Genomic DNA, 22,119 nt, shown 5'->3' with positions numbered 1-22,119 from the left:
GTTGGCTTTTAGAAGTGCAAAAATATCATCTTTTGTTGTGGTTTCATCACCTTTCTTATTGCTATCATCTTCAACGACGACTCCCATATGAGTCACAAAACTTCGAAACCTTTCCCCTTTTATGTTTTTTTTAATGAATCATCTAAGCATGAAATTAATTTATATTTGCATGTTGATGACAAATAGGCACTAAATCTTGTGTGGTTGGTTGATTGAAATGTTGCATGGTTAATTTTGGGGTCAGGGACTAAATCATAAAAATAAGACTAAATTGAATAGACTTCAAAACCTAGAATTGATGCCTTTAAGTGAACATTTAAATTGGTGAGATCGAGAGGAGAACTTATTGCAAACCAATTTGATTGTCTTGATTTAGTTTGATGAGATCAAGAGATAAACCAGAGTAAATCATCTAATTGGGTACAATAGTGACCGAAAAGTAAAATTGGACCAATTAGGAGTTTAAATAATTTAGATTCCTAATCCAAGAATTGACTAGCAACATGGACATCAACTGACCACTTTATCTCATTGAAGTGATATTTGTGTACTTTTGAATATTATTCAATTTTTATCCTCCTAGGAGTAGTTTAGTATAATTAACTTTGAATGATTACTTGTCATAATATAATGCTTAGTGATTAGCTAGCTAGACTTCTTAATTGCGTGTGTTATTATTGTCTTCCATCTTGTGTAGCTAGACTTCTTAATCCGAGTTGGGTTAATAGGGTTATATAAATATGATTTGGCCATATAGTTGATAGAAATGAAATGTGATATTTGATGGCATGTGAAAGACCATGCCAAATGGCTAAAAACATGCCTTGGGTATTGATTGTGTTAAAAGAGCTTAAAAACTTGAAAATGATAGAAATGTGATATGAAATGTTGGGCATAGTGAATGAATGAGCATATGTGCCTATAGATGATAATGTGAATTTATTAAGTCGTATAAAATATGAATGTAAATGAAATTAAACACCATATTGGTACATGAATGTATATGTAAGTAATTGAATTAGATATGTTACATCTTTGTAAATATAATGAATGTTATAAATGTTAGTTTGATTATCAAATGGAATGTAGTAGGAGAATAAAATTCTTATATTAAATACATAAATTTTTTTAGTTGAATTGCAGTATATTTGAATTGAATTCTCATATTGATCAAGTTTATTTTGTAACTTAAATTATGGAAATTACCATTAAGCATAATTGTTCAACGTACGATCTGCTTTCTCATTGCCCAGGTATAGTAGAGTTTAGATAATTCTAGCAGTTGATCCAACGTCTAGCAAGCGATCCCCAACTCAGGAAAGTTTGTAAAGTTCTCTTTTGATTAGTATATGGCATGTACCTAGGGTTTAAGTCGATTTTGTATAAAAAACGGTTGAATTTAAAACTTAGTTGCTCGATGTTGTTCTGAAGTATCATTTTGGTATATTTTAGCTTGAATGCAATTGGCATATTGTTGTTTTAGTTATAGTTGAAATGTAAAGTATTATTACAAGTCTCCCCAAACTTGTATCATGTTGATTTTTATAGAAATAGTATGTCACGTTGCAACAACATATCCTCAATGTCGTGACAAGGAGCAGCCCAAGAATCATGTTGCGACAATGCGTATTCAAGGTCATGAGGAGACCTACTCAGTATATTGTATCGCGACGAGAAACCCTTGATGTTTTGAAATTATTAAAATTTGCTCCTAATTTGACCTCGGGTTAGCAATAGGGCTTTCGTAAGTTCGTGTAAGACCTGAAAATGAACACGGAACATTTTATATACATGTTTAACTCATATTGGGATTTTTATGTTATAAATTGAATTATGAATTGATCGTAGTTGCTTCGACAACGAATGTGACACCTTGTAATTCAAACTCGGTGATCGGGTCGGGTATATGGTATTACAAGCCCAAAATAATCAAAATCCAAGATGGATTGAGCCCAAGATAGATCCCATCCAAAACTCGAAAAAGCCTTGAATTTATATTAAATAGACATTAATAATTAATATAATTATAAGATAGTATTTAAAATAAAACAAATAAAAATGAATAAATGATAATAATTCAATTTATGAATATATATTTATAAATATTATATAATATTATTAAAAAATTAATAACAATAAACAATAATTTTTTTAGTTAATTATAAATTAAAATAAGTTCTAAAAAATTAGTTACAAGTATGAAATATTTTTAAGGTAAACTATTCAGATAGTCACCCAAATTTTAGTGCGTTTCTGTTTTGGCCATCCAATTTTTTTTTGTTAATTTAGTCACTCATGTTAAGTCAATTTTGCATTTTAGCCATTCCACCGTTAAAATGTGTTTGGTCACCAAACGATTTGTTGATGTGGGTGGTATAATAACAAATTTAGCCCTCAGTGTTTATCCATTTTGTTAATTTAGTCCTAATTTTGAAAATTTTAATAATTTTTATGCATTTTTTAATTTTAGAATCAAGACCGAATTGAAATAATGTGTAACTATTGATGGTTAAATTTGTTAAAATTTTCAAAATCAGGACTAAATTAACAAAATAAGTAAACATTGAGGACTAGATTTGTTATTATAATAGGCCACGTCAGCAATCTGTATGATAATCAAATAATGGAATGGGAAAATGCAAAAATGACTTAACTGGAGTGACTAAATTAACAAAAAAAATTTGGGTGGCTAAAACAAAAATGCCCAAAAACTTGAGTGACTATTTAAGTAGTATACCCTATTTTTAATACAATTATTGTGAATAATAAATATATAGAATTAACAATTATTCAAATTTACTTTAAATTTTTTTAATTATATAATATATTAATTCAAATATTGTAAATTAATTCTATAAATTTTAGAAATGATTTATTACATAATACTAATAATACTAAATTATGTCACATGGGTGTAAGTAAAATATTTATATATAGAGGTAATTCATTTAATGAACTATAGGTGGAGTAGTAAAGATTTTGTATACTTAAAAGTATTATAGTGGTCTTTTTTTACTTGGAGTTAGATTGTATTTTACCTCATTGCTAAAAAAAGGGTAAATTAATTTATGTACGTTAGATTTAAGAGTGAACTGCTCCTTTTTTTTTTTAAATTACATTCATTTCTAACGTGACTGACAGTGCAACTAGACAGTGACACTTGACATGTCATGTTTATCTCAAGCTAACGTTACAAGATTTAAAAAAATTAAAAAATCCTAAAAAATAAATAATATTTTTTTATAATTATTTAAAAACAATATTCAGGATGATTATGGACAAATGATTATCTATATTCTTTAGAATTTGGACAATCAATTGTCCAAATTCATCCTCTACATGATTTTTTTTGAAATAATTATAAAAATAAAAAATTATATAAAATAATAATATTATTAAATATTAATAAGTTATTTAAAAATAATGTTGAAAATGAACCTCGATAATGGTTTCTCAAATAATTATCAAATAATTATAAAAATATAAAAATATTTAAAACTATACATATACATATACATATACATATACATATACATATCATTTTACTTTTTTAATATTTAATAATATTAATATTTTGTATAATTTTCAAATATTAAAAAATTATTTAATTTTAAAAAAAAACTATAAATGATTATTAAAATTATTAAAAATGATAAATATATATATGTATGTACACATATAGCCTGTTTACAAAATTCAAATATACATATACATATAAGTACACATATACAACTTCTTAATCAAATTGCTATATTTATTTAACCAAGTTAATCAGCTCTATATTATTAATTTCTAATAAATTTTAATATTTTTATGATTTTTTATAATTCCAATACATATATAATAGTAACTTTTCGTAAAATTTTTTAAATAAAAATAATTATTTATAACTTCATATAATTCCTTTAAATATTTTTTTATAATTATTTAAAAAGTCACTCAATAATGAGTTTGAGTAAATTGTTGCCCAGGCTCATTTGAACCTAGATAATTATTTATCTAAGTTCATTCTGGATGTTGTTTTCAATAATTTTAATAATTAAAAAAAACACATACAATTCTCTATAATTTTTAAATAATTTTATATAATTATTTAAAAGACTATGTTTAAGATGAACTTGAGCAACTATTTATCCAAGTTCATTTGAACTTGGACAACTATTTCTCCAAGTTCATCTTAGATGTGATTTTTCAAATAATTATTAAAAATTTTATTTATTTTTAGGATTTTTAAAATTTTAAATATTTGTTGATGTGACAAAATGGTATACGTGGCACATTAGGTATTGTTGTCTAGTTGCTTCGTCAACCACATCACCATTTAACAGTAAAACGAATGAAATTTTTAACAGAAAAACTAATATGTTCTTTGATCTAATGTACAATGACTAATTTGTTTATATTTTTAGAAGAGGAAGCAAAATATAATTTGACTTTTTCTATAAGAGTCCCTATAGTACTTTTATCATCTTGTGTACAAGCATTCATTTGATCGTTAAACTTTTAGTTGTTTTTTTAAGACTAATAATATAATTAATAAATTAATTTAAATCATATTTATTGTAACAAAACTTTATTTAGAAGATAAAATTTGGTCCTTAAACCCCTACACCTGCTAGTCAAGTTAAAATCGAGCATCTCTTACCCATCTGCCACCATCCCATCAGCCTAACCTTACCAGTAGCCGCCGTACTGTGCTACCCCTGACTCCTTCTCCTTTGCATACAACGACACCTCCTATAAAGAATAAAAAAACACACCCAGGAGAGGGGGTCCTTCAATATCATCTTGATCAATCTTCACCCTGCTCAAGTCCTTCCTCCACAATCTTCCCAAACACCAACCATTTCCTTCAACTAATCTAACTATGTCAAGATTTGAAGAGAGAGGAAGGAAATAAGTCTTTTGGTGGCGACAATGACGATTTATGGAGGTTAATGTTTACCAAAGGAAAAGAAAAGAGAGAATAAAGAGGAAAGATAAAGAAAATGAAATAAAATAAAGGAAAAAAAGTATTATTCTAAAAACCTACTTTATATTTATATGTTTATTACTTGATTGCTAAAAATTCAATTATATCGTCGTTTGAGTCTTAGATTGACATCGATATCACTTTCAGCGCAAAAGGACGTAGGTATTATAAAAAAAAAACAAATATGATAAGAACCTATAATGAGATTAATGTTAAATAAAATTATTTTTCCTAAAGTTCTCATAATATAAATATTAACTTATCAAATAAAATTAGTCATGAACTAGAGTTTGAATCACTATCTAACATGATTTTTTTTGTCAAAATCTAACACGATGTTATTAAGTTAAAATATGTTCCAAATCCTTGTACGTGTATATGAAATTTATTTTTTTTTACTTTTATTTTAAAGAATTTTTATCCTTTAACTTTTCGAATTTAAAAATACAAGTTCAATTGTTAACATCGATAAAAAAAAATTATTATCAATTTTTTATCACATCACTACCAAGTGAATATTTTGTATTTAAAAAAATATCAAGGGAAGGAATTTAATAAAAACGATTAATAATTCTAAAAACAATAAAATAAAAATTTTAAAAATAAAAATAAAAGAAATAAATTTCAAATTACAACTTACATATTTTAATCATAGCACTGCTACAATAGAATCTGACAGACTGCGCCATTTCAAAGGAAACATTACAATACAGCAACTTTTTACCAAAAAAATTCAATTTAATGAACTCTAGAATGAGGTTGATTGGTTCAAGCCAACTACTATTGGCTCAGGAAAGGCAAACTTTAAGGCTATGAACTATGGACAACTAGAAATTTGTTGGGAGGTGTTGAAAATTGGCCAACCATGCTGCTGTAATATCTCCTGATGAAGTACATGCAACTTGTAAACATGCTGCAGCAGCTTGTTGTATCAACAAGGTTGTTTAGTTACTTTGTTAAGTTACTTAGTTGAAAATGAACTAAGTTGATATTGGTTTGATGTTTTTAGGTGTTGATTAACATAATCAACTTGTGTGCAAGTTAAGTTTTACTTGTTTCAAAGTATGACTAGTGGTAGTAGGTAGCATTTGGTGATGTATTTGGTTATAAATGTATTGTTTTTCTTATTAAAAAATAGAGCAAAATGAGCTATCAGCCATAAGCTCCCTTGCTGCACATTTGTGAGCAAGTAAAAATTTTTCTTGCATCCTGCTTCATTGTCTTGTTCTGTTCTCTTTTTCTTCCTTTGCTGTCAAAAACCCAACAGGAGGTCAAGCTTGTAAATGGGCTATGCTTTGGTGTTGGTATTTTATCAGAAAAGAAAAACAAAATGATGAAGAAAATTGAACTAAGAAGTTAAGTAATTGAAATGAAAAAGGTGTGTTTTATTGAACTGAAACTAGTTGTTTATATGGTAAACTAGTTAACAACTACTAACTAAAAATAGGCTAATAACAGAATCATAATCTTTAACAAAAATCTAACAAATCTGAAATAAATCAAAATTATGATTATATATAAAAATAGCTAGATTATGATAACTGAAGAAAATCTTTAACACTCCTCCTTGCTTCAGTTGCTGCAAACAGCAAGTGTTGTTCTCAAAACTTCAAATTTGCTTACTAGGAGCGACTTGGTGAAGATATCTGCAACCTGCTCCTCTGTTTTGTAATGAACCAGTATAATGTTACTTTATTTTTGCACTTCCTTCAAAAAGAAAAGCTTAATGTTGAAATGCTTAGTCTTTCCATGAAATACTGGATTATGAGAAATTGCAATGGCAGCTTGATTCTCAACGAAAATCTTTATGCTTTCCTTCTGTTCAAGGTTAAGATCACTTAATAATTTTCTCAAACACAAAGCTTGATTAACAGTGGCTGCTACAACAACAAATTCTACTTCTGCAGTGGATTGTGCCATAATTTCTTGCTTCTTCGAGCTCCATGAAAAGACACCAGATCCAAAAGTAAAACAATAGCCTGATATACTCCTCATGTCATCAATGGAACCTCCCCAATCACTATCAGAAAAGCCAACAAGCTTGAACTCCTTGTTTCTTGTGAATTTAACACCAAAATTACTCGTGCCTTTGATATAACGAACTACTCTTTTGGCAGCCCTGAGCTGCAATTCACTGGCACAATGCATAAATCATGACAAAATACTTACAGCAATTAAAATATCAGGACGTGTTGCTGTAAGATACATTAAGCAACCAATCAAACTTCTAAAATATCCCTTATCAACTTTATCAGCTCCATCTTCTTCACACAGCTTCTCCTTTTGACTCATAGGAGTGCTTACTTCCTTGCACTCTTCAAGCTTGAATTTCTTCAAGATTTCCTTCGAATACTTCTTCTGGTAGATAAATACTTCATGCTCAGCCTGCTTAATTTCCATTCCAAGGGAAAAAGACATCAATCCGAGATCTGTCATCTCAAAAACCTTCATCATCTCTTGCTTGAATTCCTTAAGCAACCGTGCATCATTTCCCATTAACAAGAGATCATTAGAGACTATCAAAATATCATTATTTTGACGTTTAACATAAAGAGTGGTCTCGGATAGATTTTTTTCAAAATCCAAGCTCAACAAATGATCATCTTACCGTACCAAGCTCTTGGAGCTTGTTTCAGTCCATAAAGAGCCTTCTTGAAAAGAAACACCTTATTTTCCTCTCATTTCTTCACAAAACCTTCAGGTTGTTCAACATAAACTTCTTCCTGCAAAATGTCATTTAAAAAGGTTGATTTTACATCAAGCTGATACACTCTCCAATTCATTTGAGTAGCTACAGCAAGTAAAAGTCTTATGGTGTCTAAACGAGCAACTGGTGCGAAAGTGTCTGAATAGTCCACGCCAAAAATTGTGCATAGCCTTTGATCACAAGTCTTGCTCTGTGCTTGTTGATTGAGCCATCAACATTAAGCTTGGTTTTGTACACCCATCTGACTCCAATCACCTTCCTATCATGGGGTTGATCAACCAACTCCTATGTTTTGTTTTTCTCAATCATGGACAACTCCTCCTTCATTGCAACCACCCAGTTTATGTTCTTCATTACTGTACCAAAATCTGCAGGTTCACAAACAACTATATTACATCTTGCATAAATGTCAGTGAGCAATCTAGTACCCCTTGTTGGAATATCATCCACCAACTCATTCAGCCAATTTTTATCTTTATCTGTGGTTGAAACTTCAAATCTGTTGTGTTTTGGCCACTTTTCTCATCCCAGTTCCATTTTTCATTTTCCAAGAAATGAACATCTCTGCTTATAACAATTTTCCCAGACTGTGGTTGGAAAATTTTGTAAGCTTTTGCAACAGTACTATAGCAGATAAAGACTCTTGGAAGTGCCTTTTTGTCTAACTTGTCTTTCTTGATCTGAGGAACGTGAGTGAAGTACAAACAACCAAATATTTTGGGCAAATTTAAAGATGGTTTATGACCATACCAAGCCTCATAGGGTGTTTGATCATTGATCGCTTTTGTAGGCAATCTATTCTGTAGGAAAACTGTGGTATAAGCTGCTTCTGCCTAGAACTTTTTGGGTAATTTTTTCTCATGCAACATACATCTGGTCATGTCAAGATGTATTTATTTCGCTTTTTACTAACTTCATTCTGTTGCGGAGTATAGGGAGCTGTTAATTGATGCTCAATGCCAGCTTCTTCACAAAATGTATTGAAATTTTTTTATGTATACTCATTGCCGTTATCGGACCTCAATATTTGAATGTGGTTGCAACTTTGATTTTCCACAGTCTTCTTGAATTTTCAGAATACTCCAGCCACTTTTGACTTGAATTTTAAGAAGAAAATCAAACACATTCTTATAAAATCATCAATAAAAGCAACATAATACTGACTACCTGCTAATGAAGGAGTTCTTTGAGGTCCAGAAATGTTTGTGTGAATCAACTGCAACTTACAAGTGGTTCTCCATGCTGTCTTAGGAAATGGTTTTCTATTTTGCTTTCTAAATTAACAAGCCTTACATGCCGGTATGTGATCATCAAGTTCTGGAAGATCAATTGCCCTTTTTTTGGACTTCATCTCCTTGTTGCTGATTTTTGTACTTACAATTAACAACTTCATGTGTCATTTGTTTACACTTACTACACTTTGCATTTAGTCTTTTCCAGCATTTGAAAAGAGGGTGACCTTTCTTGCCTCAATGTTGACATGGAGGATAATCTTTTTTTACTCCTGATCTTCTATTTCCAATTTTACTTTTGTTCCCAAAATTAGATCTTTCTCCACTCGCAATGTGAAACTTTTTGTTCTTTGACCTCCTGTTCTTTCCATCATCTTGATGCTTAATTAGTAGAGCACCTTTGACAGCCCCTTCTTGCCTCATTATACGCCTTTGCTTTTGTGCTTGTAAAGCACTTAAGAGTTCTGCCAAAGTAATCTTTGACATATCCTTCGTGTTCTCTAAGGTGGTGATGGTAGCCTAAAACCTTTCAGGTATTGTTACAAGAATTTTCTCCACAATCCTTGAATCTGCTAGAGATGAACCTAGCAACTTGACCTTATTAGCTATGTTAATAAGCCTTTCAGAATACTCATTGACTGTTTCAATCTCCTTCATCTTCTGCAGCTCAAAATCACATATAAGATTCAACACTTGCATCTCGCGAATACTTTCGTCTCCCTCATACTCAGTTTTGAGATAATCTCATATCTCCTTTACTTCCTTTAGAGACATAATTCTTGTGAAAATAGTTGGTGAAACTGCAGTAAACAAGCAGGTTTTTGCCTTTGATTTCCTTTTCTTCTTTTCTTTTTGTGTTTTGATCTGTGCCACGGTGGGGCTGGTAGGCAATGTAGGAATCTCGTAGTCTTCTTCCATGGGTTCCCAAAGATCTATAGCCTCCAGGTAAGTTTCCATTCGCACTGTCCAAATCTGATAATTATCTCTATCAAAAATAGGCGGCGCAATCAAAGAGAAATTAATTTCAGCTTCCATAATGCAACAAACACTAACACAGGTCCCTCGAAAAGAAAGCGCTGATTACCAATTGTTGGTATTTTATCAAAAAAGAAAACTGAACTGAGAAGTAAAGTAATTGAAATGAAAAATGTGTGTTTTATGGAACTGAAACTAGTTGTTTATATAGTAAACAAGTTAACAACTACTAATTAAAAATAGGCTAATAACAGAATCATAATCTTTAACAAAAATCTCTAAAAATTTGAAATAAATCAAAATTATGATTATATCTAAAAATAGCTAGATTATGATAACTGAAGTAAATCTTCAACATTTGGCTACTACTTGGGATTTATAGATAGTCAATTTTGATGCAGTGTTTGATGAGCAAGACAAATTTGGAATTGCAGGAGCAGCAAGAAACCATGAAGCCTTTGTGGTTATTATTCACTCACTGTATCAAAAATTTCGCCGAGGACAAAGATTCCGCCATGCTTCATACAACACTTGTAAAGCTCGTCAAAATGACACCTGACTCCAAAAATATTCATTAAATATGAAAAGAAGACATTTATCAAGAATTATGTGCATATAGCTTTCATTCATTAAAAATAGCAAGATACTCTCTTACTGAATAAGGCTGTCGCTACTCTCTTAGTGTGAACCTCTTACTATTGAAGAAGACAAACATCCAACAATTATTCATTTGATGAACCATCTAATTCGTATGTTATACATAAATATTAATACAAACTAAGAGACGATAGCCTTTTAGACTGCTCAGCAATGATAGAAGCAGTTGAAGGACTTTGTTCCAAAACAACGTTATAGCCATCTGCCATATTATCCATTCCAGATGTCATTAGTTGCCAAAACAGCCCACCAACAAATGGTCCTCCCAACTTGGCACTGTTGTATACATCATCGTATATCTTCTGGGAATACTTGTTTCTTTTATCTAGATTATACCCTTCTAACTTATACGACTTCCCAAACTCTGATATCACAATTGGTTTTTCCAGCACTGCATTAGAGTCCAACACATGAGATTCGATCCATTTGTCCACAAAAGCAAGTTGTTCCGCTTCAGTTTTATTTGTTGATGGTAACTTGCAGTAAGATTAAAGGAAAAAAATAAAAATTCCCGCCAATACTGGGCTTTGGAGAAAGACAAAGATAGAGATATTACCAAGACTCTGGGTAGATATGAATAGTAACAAAATCGATGTCAGGGATCTGATTATTGGCAATGAAATCAGTCCTATCGAGATTTGAATTTGGATTGTACTATTGTCTGGATTCCCTATAAAATCCTTCTAGTCTTATTTCCAGTAAATGTTTGTTGTCAATGGACTTCACATACACAACCATTTCTTTTAACCAATCCTATAAATAGAGAAAAAGGATATCATACCATGCAAAATTAGGTAGAAATGAAGAGGCAACGTGTAAAAACTTGAAGATTAGATCCAGTGGGGTCACTAGGGCAACGAGGCTCGCTCATGAGTTCCCAAGCAAGAATGGTAGGGTCGTCTTTATATACTACTCTAGTAATCGTATTGTTTCTTGTCAGCACTGCCTGCAATCATCATTATTTAACTTTTAAAAATTAAAGATCTTCGTCTCCAATTCAGAAAAGAAAGCGACAATAACGTACCTTAACATGATTTTTATAGTACTTTTTGGTAAGAGAATCTATAAAAAAATCATCTTCGGTTAGGTTGCGAATGTTAGGATTAATATTATGATAGTGTTGATTTGCCCATTCAACATACTTAGCTTTTCCTCCATAATCTTTCCCGTTATTCACTTAACTCAGAATCATGTAAATTCCCAACTTCTGAGCTTTGGCTATAACAAAGTCCAATCCCTAAACAACGACCACCAACCATCAATTTTATAACCTTGAAAAGAAGTCAAAAGAAGAAATTTATGTTAATTACCTTGAAAACCTCTTCATTATAAGAACCAGGTGAACTCTGGAGAGGCTTGTGATCACCATCGTCAAAAGCCCAAATTCTTGCCACATTCAGGCCAGTCTCGAAAGCTTCTGGAAAGCATCAATAACCTTGTTCCTTGTAGAATAATCAACAGCAAACATCATGGACCAATAAGAATTAAAACCATTTAAATATATAGGCTTTCCATTCACAATAAAACTAGTTCCTCTTGTTCCAACGAAGCCGCTACAATCAGCCAAACATCCAATAAAACAAATCCTGCACTGTAATATTAGAATCATCAAGGTTAGCCGGATGAAACAATGACTTAAATCCATTTGCACATCCAAACTTTTTTTTTTCTTTCAAAATATTTGCACACACAAACTTTGAAGAAGTTTTAATTCGTGAAAATGAAAATGAATTAGTTGTAATATTGCCTGGTGCAAATTTATTATAAAAAATTTACACATTCAAATATGTTTATCATTATTTTTGGATAAAGACATTTTTAAAAATTTTCTTCACGTAATAATCATTTTAGTATTATACTCTTATAAAAATTTATTTAAAAAGAATTATCTATTCTAATATATTTATCATTTCTTTATATAGATTTTAATCTTTTTCTCACAAGGCTCCATTCGTTTCACTATAAATGATTTTTTTATTGTAAAATATTTTCTATTATTTGACAGATTTCTTGAAAATACTTCATAAAAGCTATTTTTAATGAAACAAACATACATTTAAGGTTTTCTTATCTTTTCATTATTTAATTGAGTTTATTTTATATCTATAAATCTATATTTTGCATTGTTTTGGCATATATTACCATGATTTATTTATAAATAAATATATTAAATTAAATATGTAATATTACTCAATTATTAAGCTAGAATATTAACAATTATAAATTGAAAACAATCAAAGTGAACAGATGATTCATGATTGTGTTATAAAAAAAACAAAAAACGAAGATTGAATAATAATAAATTAGCTTCCAAACCACATTAGTACTATATAACATTAAATTAATAATATTATCCAAGTGCATATTTAGTAGTACACCACATGATGACTATAGTATTTGTTTGAATAATAATAAATTAGCTTAAAAAATATTAAAATAAAGATTAAATAAAAGCTAATTTTGTAACATCTCTAACCCGTATCCTTCGCTGGAATAGGGTTTCAGAGCATTACCAGAATTTATAGATCAAACAGACAGAAATTTCAAACATTTCACAACATATACTATTCAAATTAGAAGCCAATCAAATTCATACATACTACCCCTTATTCGAGCTCTCGAGGCCCAAAATATGCATTACAAATAATTGGGACTAATTTAGAAACTCAGAAAATATTTTCAAAGCTGCAAGGTTCATACAGCTATGTACCCCTTTCGAAATGTCCTTGCACGCCCGTGTGCTAGCTGTGTGTCTCACACGGCCGAGTCACATGCCCGTGTGTCTGGCCGTGTGAACCTAAAAGGTGCCTTAAATAACCAATTTACTATTTTCTACATGGTTGGGCATTAAACAACTTAGTAACCATTCATTTAACCTGTTCAAAACATGATCAAACACATTCAAAACATGCCAAAACAATCATCCTAGGTGCTTAACTAATGTGCCCTCATTGGTACCACATTTATATCATCAATTCATATCATCAAAGCATCATTCAAATCCAAATTATAAACCTACCAAATTCAATCCATTTTGCCTAGTTCAGAAGCACTTAAACACCAACCAAATTCAATCCATTTTGCCTAGTTCAGAAGCACTTAAACACCAACTTAAATTCACATGCACATATTTAGATTTGATTCAATTTACGATGCCATGATATGACTTCAAAACAAACACATGTTTACATATATATATAACAAACTAACATTAAAGTTATAACCTCATTTACAATCAATCCACAAAATAATTATTATTTAGACATCCTAGGTAAATGCCGACACAAAAAATAGACATCACCACATTTGAGTTCGGAATTGTTGTTGGATGCTGAATCAGCGGTTGAAAGTTAAGTACCTAACCTGCACACGGAAAACAAAACCATACGCTGAGTAAAACTCAGTGGTATTTCTATAATCCGAATATTAAAGACAAGATAATATAATATACACATATTAATTATAAGCACAATTGAATATTTAAAATCACATTTATTCATACAATGGCATTAGTCATTCAATACTCAAATCATAAATACATCATTTTATACCACACTCAATTCCCATTACTTGCTATATAATAAGGTTTTACAATTTAATCCACATATCATATAAACATTAACATTATCCATTCCAATTCATAAATACATAATTCATGTTTCTCATTTTCATGTTTCAATTCACTATCTCATTTTCAATTCATATACAATATCATCCAATATCAATCATAGTACCGTTTTATTTAATTACCCCTATTAACACGACTCGGACTCGGACGGATACACAGATCCAACCAACAAACCGGTTTGGCACCTAGTGCCTCATCAGATAAATTCGGAGTATAACTACTACCAGCGCTATATAAATTGACACCTAGTGTCTCATCGGTTAAACCGAAGTAAATTGACACCCAGTGCCTCATCAACTTGAAGTCGAAGAATTCTCTGAACTCTTTCTATCCTATAGCATGCCATCTATATCCGACTCAGCCCGATACAGTTAATAGGATTTAATTTCACATTTCAGATATAGCCAATATCCAATACTAATTTTTCATATAATTACATATATACACATGAATTAAATTCAATCTATAATAATAAATACCCAAATTTCACATTAATACATTCAATATGCATCTACCAATTCAATCCATTTCAATCAATTACCAAATGTCAATTACTCACCTCAATACTTATCGTATGCATTAAATTGAATTATAACAATTAACAACTAGGTTCGGATTATAGAAATACAAACCAGGAATTCCGAGCTATTCAACGTTGACTTTATCTTTCCCTTTTTTAGTCAAGGATTCCGGTATGACGTTAGCTATGAAATTAAAACAATTAAAATTCATCAATATAACACAATTCAATTTCATATTGAATATTTTAATTTTTAGTCAATATTTGCCTAAATTTCAATTTAGTCCAACCGAGACTAATTTTTATTCTTCACATTTAATTCTATATTTTCATACAAATTCCACTTTAAACTAAATTTAACTCCCTATTTTCACTTAAACCCCTAAATTTTAAATTTTTTAATTTAGCCCCTATTACTCAAAATTTATAATTATTCTACAATTTAATCCTTTTTCACTTCTAGCTTAAAAATCTATCAATTTAATCCCTATTACTAAAATTATTCAACATTAACAACATTTAAAAACTCAATCAATGCTAAAATTTCAACATGGGTCAGTTAACCCTAGGTACCGAGATTCCAAAAACATAAAAAATACAAAAAAATAGACTAAATTGACTAACCAATTAAACTTTGAACAATTTGAAACCCTAGGTCGTGGGTTCTGTTTCATTTTATTCTTTCTCTTTCTCTTTCTTTCTAATTTTGTTTGGCTTTCTTTCTTTTTCTTTCTTTTATTACCTTTTTGTTTTATTATAAATATAATATATATATACTTAACAATTAAGATTTTTTATTATAATATAATATATATAAATTAAATTTACATATAATCCCGCTTAAATAAAAATGGGTAAATTACTTCTTTAGTCCCTTTAATTATTCTTTAATCTATAATTCACCTTTCACTCTATATGCAATTTAGTCCTTATTCCTAATTACTTTTAATTTATGCAAATACACTTAACTGAAATCTAATTAACTACACAACTAGCTTCGTAAATATTAGTCCAATTTACGGGAATGGAGTCCCGAGAATGCAGTTTTTTTTAATTTGGTCCTTTTTAATTAATTAACTATCTAAACGTTAAAATTTTTTAATGGAACTTTAGCACCACCTTAATGACACTCTGTAAATATTTATAAAAATATTTATGGCTCAGTTTATAAAAATAAGATTCTGATACCTCATTTTCTAAAACCACTTAAACTTAATAAATCACTTATATAACATAAATTATCAAATCAAAAACCTTTTTAAAAATCACACTTGGCTCGTAAATATTAAATAATAATATTTACGAACTTACTCGTCGAATTTGGTGGCCCCAAAACCATTGTTTCCTACACCACTAAAAAACTAGCTGTTACAAATTTATTATTATTCAATTAGTAGAATAAAGGGGCTTAGATCTATGATAAAATTGTAAAACATGAATACAATTAGGGAGACACCATTCTTAGGGCTTCAAGCTTTTAACTTCAAAATTCAAGTAAGTTATTGGTTATTTTCTTGTAATTTTTATAGATTTGAGGTCATGGGAGATTGAATTAGCTAATCCATGTAACAATTTGTAAAACTATTAAAGTTTTATAAAGTTTTCATTGTTGATTTCTTGAAGGTTTAGGTGTTAAATTGATAGATTTTAAGCTTAGATGTGAGAAATGACTAAATTGTAAAGCTTATTTGATAGTTTCGTGCATTAGGAACTAAACAGAATAAAATGTGAAATTGACTGTAAAAATAAGAAATAGGAGGTCCCTAATGTATAATAGTGAAATCAAAATTCAATTCGAAGTTTTAAATCGAAAGTTATGTTAGTCTCGGTTTTAGGGACTAAATTGAATAATATTTAAATTTTGTATAAATTGATAATTGAATGTGAATCGGTTGATTATTGATAGTGCTATGTTTTATGTCAATTCGTAGCTAACACCGGCTAAAAAATGTCTAACGACATTTGATAAACAGAGCCTTATCAATTTAGAAAATGTCTTACAGAAAAAAAATTGATAAGACTTTTTACGGGATTAAAAGGGTAATTTTACGTTGATTGAAAAACTTTCTACGTTGATCATCTTATCTCACATGAAATAAACATCAGAAAATGCTGAAAGTATTTTTCGTAAAAACTTTAGCCAAATTTTCTTTTGCAAACTTTCCTTAAATTGCTTTGCATATAAGCTTTTGTAATATCTATGTTTGGATTTAAAAAGGTTTTCAAAATTCTAAGAGTTTAACGATCGGACCAGACAGGCACAGGTAGCTTGACCGCCTTACACGTCATTGAAACACAAGCTGGAGACGTATCGGCCTATATTCCCACCAATGTGATCCCCATTACTGATGGACAAATTTGTTCAAAAACAGAGCTTTTTTATCGAGGAATTAGACCTGCTATTAACGTCGGCTTATCTGTTGATAAAAATTTAGAAGAATTTTAGTTCAATTTCTCTTTTAAAATTCTGCCTAAATAAAAGTTTCTCAAAATTCCTTATCATTTTATTTTATTTAATACACGTAGTCCTAGTATAAGATAAATAATAAAACTTCAAAAATTATTTTTATTTAATTCTAATATATAATTTAAAAAATTTTTATTTTATTAAAATTATTTATAATATTTTAGAAATATAATAATATACATATTGAATTTTTTCATATTATTTATCTTTAGTATAACTATTTTTCTTTTATAATTATTTTTTAATTCATAAAAATCTAATAAACTATTTTTTTAAAACAATTATTTATCCAAACAGAGTATTTATAATTGTTAGCCTTTTGAATTGATGAAATCTAAAAGGCTAGCGTTTTAAAATCTTAAAAAATTTAAAATTCTTCATCCAAACACAGTCAATGTTGTCGCTAATTATCAACATGTTTTTTTGTTTAGTTTCAAGTTTGATTTTTTTGGGTAAACCACATCAATTGTCCCTAAACTTTATTTAATTACATTTCAATCACTCAACTTTCAAAAATTACATAATAGTCACTAACGTTATAAAATTGTTATATTTTTGTCACTCAACTATTAACTTTTATTAAAAAAAATAATGTTGCACTTAAGTCAAAAGGTTAATAGCTAATTTGGTTCTTAAGTTGTAGTTATAAAATCATTTTAATTTTTTTAAAATTTTCTTAACAATTTTTAAAATAAAATTAAAAATATTAGACTAAAATTTATTAGAAAATCTATAAAGACAATTAAAAATAATTTTTTAATATAAACATATTTAAATATGTATAAATCTAAAAAATATTACAAAAAAGTCTGCTACCCTAGCAAGTCAAAGCCTGCTGCCGCTGGCATGAGTATCTACGTTTTCTTGTTTCTTGTCTTTTGTTTTCTGGCATTCTTTCGTCTTTTTGCAAATCTTTCTTCACAAATTAGCCTTTAGTCACTGCTTGAATTAAGGATTATTTAGATTGGTGTTCGATACCTGCAATAATGGAAACTGCATTAGCAGGTTTGTCACTTAATGAAGAAGAGGATAAAATTTTGGAAATTCCAATGGATCCAATCCTAGGAAGAGACAGGAGCGAATTCCAACTAGTAGGTTGCTTTCTAACAGCCAGTATAATCCACTTTCCGACCATGAAAAGCACGATGGCAAATTTGTGGCATTTGGTCTGTGGAGTTCCGGGATCTGGGAGATAAAAGGTATATATTCCAATTTTTTCACATAATGGATATGGAGCAAGTTATAAAGGGGTCACCTTGGACTTTTAACAATCATTTGTTTGTTCTTTACAAATTGCAATTGGGGGAGGACCCGTTAAAGGTGCCATTAATATTTACCCCTTTTTGGATACAAATTCATGATGCCCCTGATGGTTTATTTTCTGAAAAATTAGCAGTACAATTGGGTAATTTCTTGGGGAATTTTTTGGAGTATGATGGTACAAATTTAGGGAAGGAGAATCGTAACTACATGCGTATAAAGGCCCAGATTGACATCAGACGACCTTCGAAAAGGAAAAAATAGGTTTTGTTTAACGGAAGATGTTCATATGTCAGATTTAAGTATGAGAGATTATCTCTGTTCTATTTTTACTGTGACCGTTTGGGGCATAGCGACTCGTTTTGTAAAGTTAAAATGCTGCTTGAAGTGGAAATTGTAGAATTAGGGTGGGATCTGTCTTTGCGTGCCTAGTCATGTAGAGCTTTATCGATGAACAGTATCTGGCTTCGAAAAGAGGATGATGAGAATCATGAAGGGGATATGAGAAACAATTAGGCCCCAAGAAATCGAATATGGAATGCATATAGCAATGGAAAGAGTGAGAAGGCTATCGATCCAATATTGGGTTTTAGCCTGAAAGGGGGATCCTTATCTTATGACACTCAAAAGGAAAAAATACAGTCAGAATTGATGCAAACAAGGATGGAGCACGACTTGGAGGTGTCATTATTGGAGAAGAGGGAAAAAAGAGAACTAGAAGAGCGAGGGACGATTTCTCAAAGAACGAAGATATGGACTGCTTAATGGTAAGGAGCAAGAGACTAATGGATGCTAACCAATTATTATCGGTAACTGCCAATAGGCAAGCCGACCGGGTGCAATGAAACTCTTAAGTTGGAATGTCCGTGGTTTGGGGAGACCACCGACGATACGAAGACTTCGGCATCTACTGAAGACACACAATTCCCAAATTGTCTTCTTTATGGAGACAAAACTTGATAAGAGACAGATGGAAGGAGTGCGACGAAAATATGGTTTTGGGAATGGTATTGAGGTTGATTCAGATGGCAGTAGAGGAGGTTTATGTTTGGGATGAAGATTGGATATTTCGATTATTATTCGCTCTTATTCAAAGAGACACATTGATGTGGATATCGAGGATAAGGAATTAGAAGTTAAATGGAGATTTACAAGTTTTTATGGATCCCCGTATGCACATGACAGGAATAATTCATGAGATGTTCTGAAAAGTCTAAAAGTTGATGACGACATCCCTTGGTTTATCTGTTGGGATTTCAATGAAATAATGTACGGATCTAAAAAAAAAGAGGGTTACCTAGGGATGAAAGGAAAATGGATCTATTTCGAAAAACTCTCGAGGATTGTCAACTGTCTGATATAAGATATTTTGGTAGATGGTTCACGTGGGAAAGAGGTAACCTTCCAGAGACGAACATTCGAGAACGGCTGGATAGAGGAGTGGCTAATGCGAGATGGGTATCCATGTTCCTGGAGGTGAAAGTGCAACATTTAGTACATTCTTTCTCAGACCATTTTCCTCTTTTAACTGATACAAGCAACGTAGGGGAAAGATTGAGGAACAAAATTTACAAATTTGAAGCCTGGTGGGTGCTAAAGGACTCTTGGTGAGGTTACGAAAATCTGGGAAATGTATTCAGGAGACTTAATGCAAAAGCTAGAGAATTTGAAGAAGGACTTGGCCAAATGGGCTAGACTGATCCTAATAAATCGACAAAAGAAGACGAAGGTTCTTACGGCTAAATTAATCGATTTATATGATGCTGATAGAGATGACAACAGTTTAGCTGAGTTGATTGATACAAAAATACAGTTAAACTTTGAAATCGAGAAGAATGAGCGGTACTGGGAACAGAGGGCCAGATTGAATTGGTTGAAGTTCGAAGACAGAAATACGACATTCTTTCATAGCCAAGCAACACAACGAAAGAAGAAAAATTGTATTCGTAAGTTGCAAACTGACGATGGCAGAGAAATGAAGACCTTACAGGATATGAAGGGAATCGCTCGCTCTTATTTTCAACAACTTTTTTCAATAGAACAGAGGGGTCCTTATGAACATCTGTTATCAGGCATTGAACGTTGCATACATGAAGAGGACAATAAACATTTAATTGCAAATTATTCAAAAGAAGAAATTCAAATGGCAGTGTTCGACATAGGGTCTACGAAAGCGCCGGGAGAAGATGGACTTCCAGGACTTTTTTATCAGAAATGTTGGCACATTATTGGAGATAAAGTTACCGATTTCTGTTTGCACCTTTTAAACGGTGATATGGAGGTTAGATCCCTTAACTCTACATATATTGTACTAATCCCGAAGAATTCTAGCCCTTATAATATGATGCACTTTCGTCCAATTAGTCTTTGTAATGTTCTCTATAAAATTTTGGCAAAGACTTTTGCGAACCGCTTTCGAAAAGTGATCGAAAAATGTATAGATGTTGCGTAAAGTGTCTTTGTGCCAAAAAGACTAATTTCTAATAACGTGCTGTTAGCATATGAAATTGTACATACGTTGAAGCAGAAGAGAATGGGTAAGAAAGGGTTCATGGCAGTTAAACTCGATATGAGTAAAGCTTATGATAGGGTCAAGTGGGAATTCATAAAACAGATAATGCTTCGAATGGGTTTCGCAAACAAATGGGTAGAGACTATCATGCAATGTGTTACTACTATTTCTTATTCAGTGGTTATGAACGGACATTTAGGAGAGGAATTTCAACCAACCAGAGGGCTTCGTCAAAGTGATCCATTAAGTTCATTTTTATTTCTTTTATGTGGTGAGGGATTATCTAGTCTATTGCGGATAGCAGAGCGAGAAGGAAGTCTAAGAGGAGTCAAGGTTAGCAGGAATGGTCCATCGATTTCACACCTTCTATTTGCCGACGATTGCATCTTATTTGGAGAAGCCACAAGAAAATGAGCGCATTTATTCAAAAACATAGTGCAAGAATACGGACTTTGCTCGGGACAGTGTATGAATTTTGATAAATTAACGATATTTTTCAGCAAAAACACTTCAGAAGAAGAAAAGCACATGGTTGTCAATTTACTGGGTGTTCAAAGTTTAACCGAGCCAGAACATTATCTAGGATTGCCGAATATGGTGAGAAGGAGAAAGAAGGAAGCTTTCAGAACTTGAAGGATCGTCTTAAAAAACGCATTGATAACTGGTGTAACAGGTTTTTATCGCAATAAGGTAAAGAAGTCTTTATTAAAGTAATTCTCCAAGCAGTTCCGACTTACACGATGGCATGTTTTCTATTGCCGAATTCTCTATGTGGTGATCTTGAAAGTATTATAGCGAAGTATTGGTGGCAGAAGGGACATGGGAAAAGTGGAATTCATTGGTGTACTTGGAAGAATATTTATTTTTTAAAGGAGAATGGTGGCCTTGGTTTTCGAAATTTGAGTCAATTTAATGTTGCGTTACTTGCTAAAAAAGGATGGAGTTTGATTCATTATCCTAATTCATTACTAGCCAGGGTTTTAAAAGCAAAATACTATCCGCATTCAACTTTTTTAGAGTCTCAGTTAGGAACTTTACCTTCACTTACCTGTAAGAGTATTTGGGCAGCTAAGGGGCTCCTTCAACAAGGCCTAAGCTGGCGAATCAGTAAAGGGAACAAAGTCTCCATATGGAATGATCGATGGGTCCAAGGAATTGATTTACTGGAAAGGCACAACAGGTCAGACAG

At 31.1% G+C, this 22,119-nt stretch overlaps 1 long non-coding RNA gene and 1 pseudogene across 1 annotated transcript; both read right to left on the bottom strand.

Annotated features, from left to right (window-relative positions):
* Nucleotides 1-10,653: 10,653 nt before the first annotated feature.
* On the bottom strand, nucleotides 10,654-12,254 carry LOC107955836 (mannan endo-1,4-beta-mannosidase 1-like; annotated as a pseudogene).
* Nucleotides 12,255-13,740: 1,486 nt separating this feature from the next.
* LOC121232256 (uncharacterized) lies at nucleotides 13,741-17,219 on the bottom strand. The gene is made up of 3 exons (XR_005930602.1): nucleotides 16,943-17,219; nucleotides 14,804-14,875; nucleotides 13,741-13,906 (listed from the first exon to the last, which is right to left on the bottom strand). It is a non-coding gene; the product is annotated as an uncharacterized lncRNA (long non-coding RNA).
* Nucleotides 17,220-22,119: the final 4,900 nt, after the last annotated feature.

Source organism: Gossypium hirsutum, chromosome A07 (assembly GCF_007990345.1).
Source record: "Gossypium hirsutum isolate 1008001.06 chromosome A07, Gossypium_hirsutum_v2.1, whole genome shotgun sequence".
In the NCBI taxonomy this organism is placed as follows: Eukaryota; Viridiplantae; Streptophyta; class Magnoliopsida; order Malvales; family Malvaceae; genus Gossypium; species Gossypium hirsutum.
This window is presented reverse-complemented; position numbering and strand designations above follow the sequence as displayed.